Below are 16162 nucleotides of genomic sequence, written 5' to 3'. Positions count from 1 at the left end.
CCGCATACACAGGGGTCCCCAAGGACAAAGTTTGCAAACCACTGCATTAGGCTATATCCTGAGGTAGTGGTGTGGCTCAGCTGCCCTGGTCTGAACCATTAGGGCTCCAAGGCAGACCTTTCACTGATAACAGATACTCTCTATGGTGAAAAATAACTGCTCAGAGTACAGAGACTTTATAACAGCCCTACTGTATATAATTAATTGCTTCAGTTCATAACCCTATCCTTGGGAAAGTTATGATTTTAAGGCACTTTCCTTCACCAGTACGTCTTGCTGTCTGTGCAAGGAGTACATGTCCTGAATACACGGACTGTGTTGGTTTCTGTGAAAGCAGTTAACTGAAGACGTAGAAGACAGTGCCTGTTAGCTGTGTAACTGCTGGACCAGTTGGAGGGTGTAGGGTGTTGTGTGAGGCACAGCAGTACGCCCCACTGGAGTGAAACTGGCAGAGAAAAATAAGCACATAAAGACTGAGCCTGATCTTGCGGTCTTGGGAAGATATTGCGACTCCCATGCTCTACGATTGTCTATGTGTGACATGAGGAAGGGCTGGCAACTCCAGGCTGTAAACACCCCAGATAGTAGGAAACAATGGTCTTGGTTCAATCTTAAACTTACTGATGGCAGAGAGCCGTTTTTTCACTGTACAAACAAAACATCCCAGATTAATATGCCGCTGTCACAACCTGAGTCCAGAAAAACCGGCCATTTAAAAAGCATATATTTTAATACATCTTTCATCTGTCTCATTTTGAAGGAATAATGAATTGCACTTTGTCTTGGTGACTTTGTGATTGAATCCATGCTTAGTTAGGTCATATTTCATGGACCATACATCATGGTCACACTTGACCAGATGGTGCAAATCCCAAGGAGCATTAATCACAGTAAAGTTAGACAGATACCTGTGAGCATATCACTGCAAAAATGTTATCACCACAAACTTAATGTGAACTGCATGAAAAAGCAGCCCACACATCCCTCGCTCACATATTTCTGTTATTTAATCTTGTTTTTTGCTCAGTTTGACTTTGCATGGTACATTAGTTAGCAATCTAGAATGAGTGTGGCAATTAATTAAAATTTCAGGTTTATTAATTCATGCGATGTTGCCATCGCGGTGGCTGAAGGAAACGGCTGCTTTGGCACAAACAGGTCCTCTCTCTAAAACAGGTGCAGAGGGGGGAGACGTTGCCAGGCAGAGACCATTTATCACCTGGAGGTACCATCAAAGCATGAAGAATGGCTCTCTGTTGTCAAAAGTGCATGCGAATAATCAAACTCTTCATAATTCAGTTAAAAGCTCTGCACTAACAAGACCAGGTCAAAACCTAGTATATGGCTGGACCGAACCGGCCGTCCAATGGTGTAACTTCATCAGTCAGTCACTCAGTCACAGACATTCACATTTATAGGGCTGGCCCCGCTGTTGTGGTCCAGCCAAAAATGTTATGTATGGGGAAATGCAACATGAAACCAGTACAGGATTCCACTTTCAGGGGGTAATACCAATACAAAGAAGCATCTCTGACCTTCCACACCAGAGTCCGGCAAAGAGGGCCGTATTTGTTCCTGGTTTTCGTGCCAACTTCTGGCCTTAATTACTTAACTAGCCCTAACATTTATACTATCTGACATTTTAGCTAGATTTCTCAATAAACGCACAAAGACTGTTTTTGTATCCCTATATGCAACGTTTTATTGTGGACTTAATCTACAAGTAAACCAGTGTTGGGGTATGTAGCCAATTAGCTCATTTGGCCAGGGTATTTCAGGGAAAATAATCTGATTTGAGTTAGAAGAACTGGTTGAGCTACTGAGCTGTTTTATCTTATTGTTAGAACAAGAGACTCCAAACACATCTAAGAAAGCATCACTACTAGCCAAGCCAGCTCGCTAACCAATGGCACTCCTGCATCCACCTCATCTGAGTGCTCATTTGGTTCCCATGCTGTTCACCATCAAACCTGAAAAGCAGACTTCAAATCAGCTCGTCAGTTAACACCACCGTGAAATCAATTTTCACATAATCTTTCAGCGGCAAGATTTTATGTGATGCCACTTTTCCTTCCCACAGGTTTAGCTGAGATGATGCCACCGATGTTAAATCACTAGTGAAAGCAGGGGTGGCCCATTGTACATCATTGCAAATGATATATTGAAACAGATGTGGATGTGTGGAAATTAATATTCTGTTTTGGAATTGGCTGACATAAAGATATCCTGATGATGACTGAGGAATTTTAAGTAGATGGGAAAAGACACTGTCAGCAAAATAGAACTATTCCTGCACCCTTGAAAACTACAAAGTGCTGTCATTGAAGTGGGCCAGCTGTGAGAACTGTTCATTTAAGCAGACATTGCCTGTGAAACTACTGAACTTAGATTAACACGAGCAGATGCACAGGATTAAAAACAATAATAATAATTTTTTAAAAACACTGCAGAAACTATGGGATGTGTTAAAGTGGTCCAGGGGACGGTCCCAGAAGGTCTTATCCCTGCGGGTCCCAGGTACCATTTAGGACAGGTCACTCTTATAATGGGGGTCATCAGTCAGCGTTATTATTAAACGCCCCATGTGCCTACAGCTCAGGCATGGGGAATTATCTATTTAAAACCTGGTACAGGACATAGCAGCACACCAGTGACATGCGTAACCTTACTCAACCAAGCAGCAATTGTGCCGCATGTTCTTTCTGTCAAGAGGACTGATAACCACCGTATCCTATCTAGAGAAGAAGACCTATATACAGATATCAACATTTTCACCAAAATAATACCTAAAAAAATATACATATATTTACAGTATATAGGCTATAAGAAAATGGAGGTTAACATTTTCACTTTTGAAATGTTGTCATTGTGTTATTTAGCTATTCTCTTTTAAAAATGATCAGTGCAACTGGAGCTTGAAATTGAGAAACACTAGAAAATACTAGCCTAATGCATACGTGAAAATGAAAATGAGGCCCTGACACAATCAATGTTTGCAGGGGTTTTGTGGATCCCATAACAGCCTCAATGCATTTCACACCAGATAGAGTGTCATGTAATCAGTTTAGTCTTTTATGCAGTGCTCAGTTACTGCCATGCATCCATCACACAATTGTTGCATCACTTGTAATACCAATCTGTTGTATTGCCATTAACATTATGCAACCATAGGTGTCACTGATACACTGGCACTGTAGCACATAATGCTATAAACCACATTCAGCAGTGGCGATAAAAGAAGCAGAGACATTTCTGATAATGCCTCCGCATTCATCTGTACAGAAAGGCCACAAAATACGGGAACTAATTAATGCGAATGAATCCGATGCGGCTTACAATTATGAGATTTATCAAATTGTGCAGCACCTGCTTGCACCACTGCCCATCTTGATTAAGACACAGGGAAATAAGGAATAAACTTCACATCAGGTAATGGAGAATGGTTCCAGTCCAGCGACAGTGGCACTAGTAACAAAGAGAATGTTGCAGGGAAAAAATAATACGACCAGTACTCATCCTCTCTTAATAATAGGATTTACTTTTCTTGGTTACTCATGCTTGTTGGTTTCCAAGTCAATGATTTATGTAGTTATAGTATTTACTGTCTCAGACGATTGTGCCTACATGTATAGTGGCTGAGGTCACTCTCCCCAAGCTGTAATACCTACACACCTGTATATCAATATACCCTTAACTAGGCAATGGGCAGCAGCTGTGACTTGCAATGAGTCCCTGCTGCCACCCTGCCCGTGAGTGGCGATGGTGCTGTTCATGGTCCTGCAGGCCTCCCAGTTAGATGAAACACCTGAGGTGCTGAACGGACAGCGCCACAAAGAACATAAGAGCAGCTCTCTTGTTCATTGTGTGCTGCACTGTAAATGGCATACACTAACCTGTGCGGGTATATTAAATTCCCCATTACCAGGGAAGATCTACGTTAAAACACAAGCTGAACTTCATCACCAATTTCCCAGGCATGCTCAGAGAAATTGATGGGGCCTACATTCCTCCCACCCCAAGCATTCAATAAGCATGCACACTGGAATACAAAGCATACTTAAGACTTTTAATATTCTGGCTCAGTGTGACTACAAGAGTCAAGGCAACTTCCCAGGAATCCATAAGCAATAATTCCACCTTATAGAACAGAGATTTTTATTCTCAAAAATGAGAGATGGATAATTCTGCTGAGTAAGTACCTAAATATTGAGCTGCTGGAAAAAAAAACGTTATGGTGTTGTTTTTTTTGTTTACATTCAAGGACGCTTACTGTTTCAAAAGCTTTTCTGACATTTTCTAATTCTTTCCTCACTCATACACTTGGTTGTTTGTAATTGTGCCAATCTCATATACCCATGGTAAAGCACAGAACCATAGCAGAACTACTTGTTAGAAGTATCTAGTGCCATATGAGTCCACAGTTTGTAGCTGCCTTCGTTTGTGGGTGCCAAATCATTATTCAGTGAAAAATTTGTTAGCTAGCTTGCAACATAATGCAGACTTTAACTACTCACACAATGTACAATAGGGTTCAGCTTCTAATGCCACAATTAGCATCTCTCAAAAAATAAATACGTTTATACCCTGTCCACGGGTCTACTACTGTAATTTCAAACACAACTGATCAAATATCAGGTTTGCCCAGCCAAACGTTTTCTCCTGCTTTCAGTGTCTGAGTACCACCATTTTATTTTATTTTAGTTTCTCTGCTGTATTTTTTGTTTCTGTTTTCATTTAGGTAGGACGTAAATCAAGTTGGAGATCATTTTCACTGAGGGATTGAATCTGTCCAGTGGGGGAATTGTGAGTGCAAAGTAACTGTGCCCAGGCCTCACTACCAGGGCTAAAAATGAGGAGGGGAGGTTGGGGGCTAGGGGGGGTCGAAACCTCCCATAACTAACAAGGCCCCGCCCATAAGAAATGGAAAATGAAGCATGGGGAGTAGTAGTATACATAGTATTAAGCTTGTAATTAGAATAATAGCAATAGTAGTGCTTCTTATCTGGCCTGCAGCAGGAATAAATCCATGAACCGCGCCGTTCTTTATGCTGTGCTGGCACTTCTGCCTGCGCAGTCAGTCAGATTGACTGATCAGGCTCTCTCTGCATGGACAGCAGATGCTGACCAATCAGAATCCTTCAAGGCTCCTAGGCCTCCTACGGATGCAGTCTTTACACTCAGTCTCCTGCTGCTCAATTAACAGAGTATGCAAAAGAGGCTTAAGTATTTAAATGGAAACAGAATAATACTAATAATACAGCATGTGAGTCAGTTACATAAGAATTTATTAACATCAGATTAATAAATACTGTTCTCAAAAGCGCCCTCAGACCCCCCTAACAATGAAGTGCACCCCCCACCCCCACTACTCCCTAATCCCTATAAGTATAAATATCACACATACTGTAAAAATCATTATTTCTCCCGATATTGCAGCAGTGTTAACTACAAAATGCACAGAGATCTAAGTCAATGAGATCTTATTTTTCTCCCTCTAAACTATAGCTTAATTTGGCAAGCAATGTTTCGTCTGTAAAAAAAAAAAAAAAGTCCCCCCCATGGTGTGTCTATTCCCATTCCAATTAGCATGTTTCACATTAATGGGAAGATCGATGAATCAGATCCTGATACTTATCAAAGGTCATAGGAGAAAAAGTGCTAAATTAAGTGACATTCAGAGTGAATTTGCTGCACTCTTGCCCAATTTATAGGATCTTAGAGCAAAGAGGGTTCAGCAACAGTAACAAAGGCAATGAATTATACTGCTGGTCCTCCTGCATTAATTTGAATTTTTATTATCATAATTATCATTTCAGAATTTAATTTATGAGACAGACATTTATGAGACCCAGGACTTACAGTTATTTTGTTCTTCAATAAGAACAATGATGCAATAACAAAACTGGTGTTATTGGAGTCATTCTCTCAGAATTGCTACAGCTGCTTCAGTCAGTCCAGACACTGCATCACTCTGACCAAAAGACCTGTCCTCCTTACTCTCTGTGGAACATGAGGGGAGGTGTTGCCCCCAGCTAGCAATGCCAGAGCAAACAAAAACCAATGAGCTACAGAGTACATAGTGTGTGCTGCAAGAGTGGATGTCTCGGAAAAACAAGCAACTCAATAGGAGATCAAGTTTACTTATGCAAGTCTGGGCTTCTGTAATACCAACAGCACAACAGTGCGATATTTGAAAATCACAAGAAAGCTTACCTGCGACTCAATAAGAGCAGGCTACTGCAGAGTCAAAGCTCAGATACCACACAAGATGTGAAATTGAGAAACCATATAACGACCCGGGTACTATTTTCGCAGATGTGCCAAGCTTCTTGCTATATTTCATTTCCCAGATCTTTTAAAGCAGAGAACAATACGTGGAACATTGAAAATCAGCTACATTTCTATAAAGCCACTGTTAGTTTATATTTCAGACACAAGATACATGTTTAAAATTCCAGCATGCATGCCTGAAATGGACAATAGCAGTAGAACTCAGAAATTTAGGAACACGTGTCTGTCTGCCATAGAAAACATCTGGACAGTTCCCCAGGGTGATTTCTGTTAAGCTGCCTTGGCACTGACAGCATTAATAAAATAATCACACAGTTTATTCATTCATGGATGAAACAGGCCAGTGTGATCTGGAGGATTCTAGCATCTGTTTTCTTCCCATTCTTTTCGAGGCTACAGTTATGCGCTCGCTGAATTCCACGCCTGTTCACAATGCATATACCCGTTTGTTTAACCCTTGCCCAAGTCTCTCAACCCAGATCAGGATGTGTTGGAATTTGGGAAAAATTTCATGTTTGTATCCTCGGTAATGGTTCAACTTTAAGGTATAACCATGCTGTCCTCTGCGTTTTGTGGAGCAGAGAGTCTGGGTGTAGGAAGGGCTTTAATGAGGCGTCAGTGCTAGCCGGTCAGGATGCTCCTGATGACTCACTTTCAGTCAGCACAGAGACAAAGCCCTAGAGATCACCTCCTCCACAAATTTTCTCTGCAACAGAGAAGGTGGGTGAAAAACCTCTCAAGTCTCCTTCACTTTCATGTCAAGCAGAAAAGTGCATTCAATCTAGATTTTCTCCCGCCCATTACTGGATTTTGAAATATGACCCCAGCTGTGATTTTCTAGCATTTCATGCTGTGAATTTTGCCTAATGTTTGCAATGGATGCACTATATTAGGAGTATATTCTAGATGGAGCTACTCTATCTGTTAAAACATCCCAAAAGTACTCCGTTTAGGGCTAATCCTCTGATGCATCAGCCCATTTCAGTCCTAATGCTGTTAGCTCGTAACTGCAAAAAGAGCGATATGCCTAACCACGGTCCTATTTCCGTGTCTATGAAGTAAATATATCACTAAAGAGAGGAGAGGAATAAAGGGAACTACTGTAAATAAATGTAATCCAGCATAATAAGCACTTTATTTTGTGCCATTACAATAAATACAGAAGTTAGGCCAACATTAGGTAATGCGAAGTTTTAAGGAAGTCTTTTTTGTATTTATCAATTTATTTTTTGTTCAGGCAGAACTGATACCTCAATCTACCTCCCTCTGTCTATTTAAATTTCAGTGCAAATAAACTCCCTCCCGGCCTGTTGACTTATTTGTTTATTTTTAGTGTCAGAGCAGTGAATGCTAAATGGCTATTTAAATATGCTGAGAATTCACCTGCAATAAAAGCTGAATCATACAAACGGTTCATAAATGTGACTTTGCCAGAAAAACTGGAAACTGTACCAAGCCTGACTGATCTCATTTGCAGTTGTGAGAATTCCATGTTTTTAAAATGATTTCTAGTCAGATAGATTTTTGTTTTGATTTATAACTGATAAAGGATGCACTGGAATTATTATTTTATGAATCAATAATTCCAAAATTCAGTAATCACAAGTAGGTACTCATACCCCCATTAAAAGACACAATTAATGAGTCTTATAGCACGGGTACTCTAATAAAGAGCATTAATCATGATTAACAGCACAATAAGCATTACGTTTCTTAATAAATGGGCTATAACAGCTTCCATTATATTCTTACGAGTTTCTTACCAAAGATATATGTGGTTAATTGAAGCTAAAATTGGATATATAGTAAATCTAATTATTGATCAAGCGCATGCATTTATTAAAAAATAACTCTACTGGAGCAGCATACCATCTGTAATTATTTTTCCCTCACTGCGCTAAGCTGCATGCGCAGTCAGCGGCTGCACGGACGGGCTGTCTCAGAGATCGGCAGTCTTTCTGCTGACTGCGACAGACGCCCCGCCGTCAGCAATCTGCCTCGCCGAAGCTCGCTCGTTCCGCCCCGCACGATGTCCACACATCATTTCCTGCCTGCACGCTCGCTCTCTCTCTCTCGCTCTCTCTCTCACGCTCTCTCTCCCTCTCTCTCGCTCTCTCTCTCGCTCTCTCTCTCTGTCTCTCTCTCTATTGCTCTCTCTCTCTCTCTCTCTCTCACTCTCTCTTTTCGCCCTTCCCAGACGCTTCTCGCGGCGGCTTCTGCCGAATCTGCACTTTGTCACATCAGCGGCAAGGAGACAGGCAAGAATACCATGTCACCTTAAAGTCATCCCCGCTTAAATTTACACCACCAGCACAAATTGCAGGGAATTAGAAGGGTCAGTTGCTGGTACGTTCTGTCCCCTTCCGTCACAGTGATAGGTTAGCCTGAGACTGTGCCCTAATATTTGAAATTAATTGTGGTAAAATTAACTTCAGTCATCCGCGGTCATGTTTGAATTAATATCATCGAAAGGGCAGAGGGTCCGATTGTGCAGCGTAATGCGATCTGGTCTAATTAAATAATGGCTTTCAAGCCCTTAATGAATATTTTTTGTGCTAAACATTGTGGATAAAGGAGGCCAGCTAGAATGCACACTTGCAGAAGCAGAAATGGGTACGTGGAATTTAAAAACATTACTGCAGGACAAAAGATAATACACTTAACGTCAGTGTCATCATATTTACAGCTTCATAGGGATTCTCTTTTCAACTGTAAATACCCCTAGTCTGATTCTGCATTTGATATCATGTTTTATTTATAGAGTATTGCTGTGTAATCCTTGCCAGTTTCACTGAAAATGCTTGTCTGGCTTTGAAACTTGGCTTCATATTTTTAACACACCTCATAAGCTGCCGTAGGATGCAAGCAAATAATGCTGAGTGGTAGATGCTTGAGTTTTAAAATGGCCCAATACCTTCCGTAGTCATTATTCCAAAGGTTTCCATTTAAGGCACAATCTCCCTCAACATAATCTGTGATTTTTATTCCACCAGTGTGAATGGTTTGCTGGCGTATTGATTTAACAGGCAACGTTTTCCTCTTTTTTCATCTCGTAAATCGTTTTCTGGCTTCCACTGCACTTTCTCTGTTATGAGCCTGGCGAGGTCTGTAGCTTCTCTCGTGGCTACGCTATTGTCTGGACCCTGGTCCCTCTCCAAAGCCCAGAGCCAGATTCACTTCACAGGAAAATCCTGATTCTTACACACTGTCCACTGAGTAAGATGAGACTGATCAAAACATACAGCAGCTGGCATATCAGTGTAAATCTTATAAAGGGAATTAACCTGGCAGTGCACCAGTGGAAAAACATAAATGCAGGGTGCATACAAACAGCCCCTCCCTATTACAATCACACAGTTCTGTGTGTGAGCATGTGTGTGTGTGTGTGTGTGTGTGTGAGCATGTGTGTGTGTGTGTATGTGTGTGAGTGTGTGAATATGTGTGTGTGTGTATGTTTATGTGTGTGAGTGTGTGAATATGTGTGTGTGTGTGTGTGTGTGTGTGTGCATGTGTGTCTGTCCGCCGACTGGCTGAATTGCCTGAGTGCCTCTGTTGCTCACCGGCTTCATCTCTCAGTGTTAAACCCCTGCATTGCAGTACTGCACACAGTGACCGACTCGCCACAGTCCTCTCTCCCTCTCCCCTTCTCTTCAGACGGTACCTGACCAATGCCAGGTGCACACGGTCCACCCTGTCCAAAATAAAACCCACATAAAACATCGTTCCATAAACTAGCCTACATCCAGCTAAATTTATTTATACCCAGCCCTACTTCTCAAGTCACAGCTACACAAAGTCCCTTTTCCCAAATCACATCCACGCAGTCATATTTCACTCAAAAAACTCAAAATGAATGCCTGCTCTCAAAGCCGCACCTCCTTAAGATAAATTCCTGCTCACCAAGTCATATCCAATTAAATGCCTGAGTCATCTGTGCTGCCATCCTTCATCCCCTGGGGCTGGAGATTGAGAATTTGGGACTAGGGATTGGGGATCCCCCTGAAACCCCCCCTTACCAAAAAAAAACAAAAAAACAACTGTAATTATTAATTAATTATTTCATTATTTCAGGCTCTCCATGGTGTCCAGTATACCAGTGAGAAGGATGAAATAACAACAATCCTTTTGGCACTGGGAGCGGTGCTGGGGACACGACCTTGCCCAAATTCTGCCCTGTGACACACAGGGCGGGAGAGAGATGGGAGGGTGAAGGGGAAAAATGTCCCATGATGCAACGAGAATGCAAGACATTAAATACTGTAATCCAGAAGCTGGCACTGCGTCTGCTTTGCAACCTCGTTAAACTGGCGTGCTGAACACCAGCAGGGGGCGCTGAATGTATTAGCGATGGGGCATTTCATATCATCACGTCTGGAGTGCAGGACCAGAAATAGCATAAAACCTGTATTTACAGTACCTGCCAACCGTAAGACTGTGGATACTCTGTTATGAACCGCTTTGCCTGAACTCCTGTAAAAGAAACAAGATTGGTCTACCCAGCAAACTACAAGCATGGTGTTAATGAAATTCATGAATCATTCTAGAGCATTAGTGTGGAAAAGCAAAGCCCCGTGTTTTTTCCTGCATAGCACTCTCTAATGACGGCAAAACTGATTCAAATTCCCAGATTTGGATCAATTTGGATATTATCATTTGGCTGTTTATACAGACCATAAAGGTGGTACAGGACCGGCAGAAACCTTAGCAAGTTATCACTTATCTTGCAAACAAAATCCAGTGGATTTCAACAAGTGTGTAATGGCTTTCACACAAACCTGCCATTTATGTGAAATAATACAACTTATTAAAGGGCACCCAGGACGATTATTGTATGACCTCTTCAGAATGGCAAAAAAAATTACATTTTTTTAATGTACAGGCAAAGGCCAAAATAAAGGACACACCATCCATAGTATCCCTCTGTAAATTTGATGACTCTTGATAAAACTGTGCTACAATCTGTGTTTTGCCTTGCATCTTGAACCAATGCATGGACATCACCGTAAAGGAATAGACCCCTACAGCAGAGCCTATGTGCTTTTGACCACAAGTGCTACATCTGATAATGTATTTCCTTCAGATTTCAATCATCACCTTAGCTACTGTTCTTCATTAAACATAAGCATGTTCAGCAGCCTTAGTCAGTGAAGCTGTGCCAACACTCACCCCTCTTACACAGTCATTGAGACCTCCACTTCTAGCCACTGCAGCCAGTATACTGGACACGTGGGCCTTCCCAGCATTTTCATACACAACCCTGAGCATGCCGCAATGTTAACTGCCAAATTAACTCAGGAATCACACGTGTGTGGAAGCACTGGCTTTTAATATACTTTGCTGTGCCTCAAGGATGTTTATCATAGGAAATAAATGTTATAGTGTGAAAACTAGAGTTTGCTTGTATGCATTTAGCACATGCTCAGTTTAACTGTCCTTCGGCAGCCATCACACCCAAAGCCCGTAGCCTGTTGATAGCAAAAGCAGTGTTGTTCTTTTTCTGTTGCTAGGTGATGCAATATAGACTCATCTTCCTGCGACATCAGCTATCATTAGCTAGCATCTGCTACAGCCACTCCGTGTGATTGCCGCCCTGGTGCACTGAATCAGGCAATTCACTGCAGGTTTTACTTCCTCTCAGAGCCCTGGTGGTAATGATACATCCTGTTCACATTCTCAAACTGCGCAGCACATAGTCTGCTATAAAACAGAAGACAGGTGTGAAGGTGAAGACAGCTAAAGAAAATTTAATTAGAACACGGCTCATCCACATCTCTGAACCCTCTTTGAGCATGACAAGAAAGTCAGCTGTGGCCACCAAGTGGCCTCTAATGAAGACATGATGGGATGTCGACCTGGAAATGAGTGCTTCCAGTGAATATACCCTAAAATGAACAGACCACCCTCTCCTCAAAAAAATGGAGGCATTGCTTTGCTGCTCCTATTAGCATCTTTCACTTCATTGAACCTGACCTGATGCATCCATACTGATGCTAGCAATGTATACCAATAAGCTACATTTTTTCTAATTCAAGAGTTTCATTCAAGGCCCAGGTTTTATCATGCATAATATTATGGAAAAACTCTAATCGTACCATTTGAAGATGTCAAAATTAAAGAGCTTGGTGTTTAAAGTGATAATTTACAGCACAGGATCTCCTTGACTGCAATTTAATATGTACTGTAAAAATCAATAATGATACTCATCTGTAATTAAGCTCTTCTGACTGTACTTATAAAACAAAAGTAATAAGAGTCTCACTTCCAAAATGAAAAAAATGTGACAGTTCAATAACAACGTTGTCTTGCTTTTTGACATCATTTCCTGTATGCTCTCCACCTCCTAAATTGGTTTGTAAATCACAAGCAGACCAGACAAGGGCAAGCTAAACTTGCCCCCTTCCCCGATAACCAATTAAGGAAAGTTTCCAGGCCATCCAGGTTTATTATTTTGTTCCTCGTGGGCCCAAAACAGGAGGGAGGTGTGGGGGTTAGTGTGTGAGTGGGGGGCGGGGGGATGAATGTTGGAAAACCCAATTATTTCTAGCAGTTGATGACAAAGAAGCAATTGTCTTTTAAGCTATTGTCTTCTTTATTGTCTCTTAGATCTGCCTCCGCAGGCTGTGTGTTGCCAAGGTCTGCTGAGCCCGGCTAGGCTTCATTTGGCCAGGTAACATTTAGCAGCAGGCGGTCCAGACGGACGCGTTTGGCATCGATCGGCGTTTTGGTGAGATTACACCCTGAGTTCCCTCCGGAGGCCTTGTCTCTGCAGCTCCGCGTTCTCCCCCACTCACAGCAGCACTCGCGCTTCGGGAGGTCTAGGTTTGTTGATCGGCTAATGGGCAGTTATTTTTCACCTTCCTTCTCTGCGCTTCTGGCCTCCGTAAACAACTCTGATACGAGCTCCAGCAGGCTTGCGGAGCGAGCTCGGTATCTCGGGGAGTCTGACAGGAGACTGTAGACTGTCTGACAGGAGTCGGGTCGCTCTGCAGACTGTAAACGCCAGACGTGGTGGCTGAAATACAGTCTTATGGTGCATACGTCGCTGGGAAGGCACATAACTATTCTGAATAATGAACAATTCTGAAATCCAGCTTTCACCGCAGAACACGTAGAGGGTCCCAGAAGAAGCAGTCCGCAGACAGCTACTTGAAAAACATCAGCTGTCAGCTCACAGTTCCAAAACAAGCAAACAAAAAAAATCCCCCAAAATAGTACAAAGAAAGAGACTTAAAATGGCACAGTCCCTAGAGTCCGCCTTTCAAGAGGGAAAAAGGCTCCTTCAGCCAAACCACACTTTGCTTAAAATACCTTTGGATGTGGTCGGCTAGTCTTGTCCCCCATTTCATCCTCATTGTCCTGTATTGTCTATGGGCTGGAGCCACAGCAGTCTCTGTGACAAAGCCTGTGTGACTAACTAGATTTAGTAGATTTTACATTGGTACCACAAGGTCAAAGTAAACACAACGGTGGATTGAACTGGATTTCCCTCACACATAAGATCATATTACATCATAACACCCTCTCAGGGCAGTTCTAATGCGTTGTATAATGGCTGGGTTAAACTGTTAAGACTACAAAATAAAAAATTATCAAAATTATCCATCTCCATTGTTTTCATTGTGGACTGAGTAAACAGGCTTAGTCAAAGATGAATGGATTGCATCGTTGCAGTCTGTATGAATTTGTGTTCTGACATCGCTGAGAATGCATAATTCTAACAGAACAAAAGCGGCCTAATTACTGCGTATATGTCCTTGCTATTTTAATTTGAAGACTTTATTTTTATTTGACCAAAATAATGAGGAACCCAAGCAGTCTTGTGTGAAATATAACTTAATTCCATTCTTAAATCACCATGATATAATCTACTAATTCCCTTGACAGCAAATAAAATTTTCTTCACAGCATTCATGAAACAAATGATCCTGAATCACAATAAAATGTAATGGTTTGCTCATATACTGCATTCGCCAAGTAAAACAGATGACGATTCAATCATAATTAATTTTCTAAATAGGATTTATTAAAAGCAATTTGTAAACAAGTTGCAATCAATTAGGCTAGATTAAATCATGTTCACTCTTGATGATACAGAGTATGTTGTCAGGTATTTGGAGGCCCCTTAAGCGTAGACAGTGTATGTACTTGACTCAGGATTATGACGATGCCCTGCAAACCGACCCAGCTCAGAGGATCATGGGATGCCAAATGTCCGGTCCAGCTGCAGTCAGGTAGCCTTGAACAGACCGTTTCGCTCGTTTCCACCTTTCCGTCAAATGTCAATTTCAATTTCAGTCAAAATGGCAGAGCCATTTTAAGCATGTGTAGACTAATCACCCTGGTCTCTCCACACACTGCAGGCAGAGCCATTTTAAGCATGTGTAGACTAATCACCCTGGTCTCTCCACACACTGCAGGCAGAGCCATTTTAAGCATGTGTAGACTAATCACCCTGGTCTCTCCACACACTGCAGCAGAGCCATTTTAAGCATGTGTAGACTAATCACTCGAGTCGATCCACACACTGCAGCAGAGCCATTTTAAGCCTGTGTAGACTAATCACCCTGGTCTCTCCACACACTGCAGGCAGAGCCATTTTAAGCATGTGTAGACTAATCACCCTGGTCTCTCCACACACTGCAGGCAGAGCCATTTTAAGCATGTGTAGACTAATCACCCTGGTCTCTCCACACACTGCAGCAGAGCCATTTTAAGCCTGTGTAGACTAATCACCCTGGTCTCTCCACACACTGCAGGCAGAGCCATTTTAAGCATGTGTAGACTAATCACCCTGGTCTCTCCACACACTGCAGGCAGAGCCATTTTAAGCATGTGTAGACTAATCACCCTGGTCTCTCCACACACTGCAGCAGAGCCATTTTAAGCCTGTGTAGACTAATCACTCGAGTCGATCCACACACTGCAGGCAGAGTGGCGGACAGGTCAGAGAGGCCAGGGCCGCTAAATAAAACCCCCCCTCTCCACTGTGGCGGAATCCGGCTCCCACCTACGGAGGAGGGCTCCGTTCCACTTGACCCCTCCCAGGCCCCTAACGAAAGGAAAAGCAATCATTGGCGTTCAATACGTCGTACTTTTCCCTGTGACCGGGGCTTGAGGAGGTTGTTTAGGTCCATGAAGCCCTTGTCTGGTAAATCCTTCCAGAGCACATTTGGTTTTTTATCTGAGATACTGAACAAAGGTAAACCTCAATAATATAATATAACTGTATTAAACATTATGGTTATATTTCATGGTCATATTTCATCTCAACTGGCTCAAAATGAAGGTTTGGGTGCAGACACGTACATTTATAAGCAGTAGAGTGAGGGAAGAAAATCGAGATGTTTTCAGGCCGAAGAAAGGGATGATGGTAAATTAATTTGCATGCATTAGACAGAGTGGCTCAGGTCAGGAGCCACAATGGCACTCTCAATGCAGCAGAAGCCAGCACTGCTGGCAGAGAGAACGCTCCTGTCCCCAGCATTCCGAAAGGAGGGGGTCCGGTTCCCACATCCTCGGTCACTTGGGCGGGCCACCAGCCAAGCCAGGACAGACCCGATGCATCCTGGGAAGACCAAACACCCAACCCCCCTCCCCCCTCCCCCCTCCCCTCAAATCCCTCCCCCTACCTCCACATCACCACCTGTCTGGTGTCAACAGAGCAGAGGATCAGCAGGGAAGCTGCCAGGGAGTAATCTAAAGTTAATTCTATTAAGCACAGAAGACTGGCTGTAATCAGAGGAATTAAAAGCTTCCGGGGGAGTTTCATTACCCAGCTCTTCCCAGTATAAAAAGGCTGCCAAACAGCCATCAGTCATTCTCTTAAAGAAGGGAGCAGCAGCCCAATCGCATTTCAGAGACACCGTCACCA

General features: G+C 42.5%; 1 protein-coding gene across 1 annotated transcript in view; it reads left to right on the top strand.

Annotated features, from left to right (window-relative positions):
• LOC118207780 (synaptotagmin-2-like) overlaps positions 1-16162 on the top strand; it is a 102664-nt gene that overhangs the window by 30961 nt on the left and 55541 nt on the right. The gene's annotated exons all lie outside the window — the stretch shown is intronic.

This window comes from Anguilla anguilla, chromosome 11 (assembly GCF_013347855.1).
Source record: "Anguilla anguilla isolate fAngAng1 chromosome 11, fAngAng1.pri, whole genome shotgun sequence".
NCBI lineage: Eukaryota > Metazoa > Chordata > Actinopteri > Anguilliformes > Anguillidae > Anguilla > Anguilla anguilla.
The sequence above is the reverse complement of the archived record's forward strand: the minus strand, read 5'-3'. Positions and strand labels throughout refer to the sequence as shown.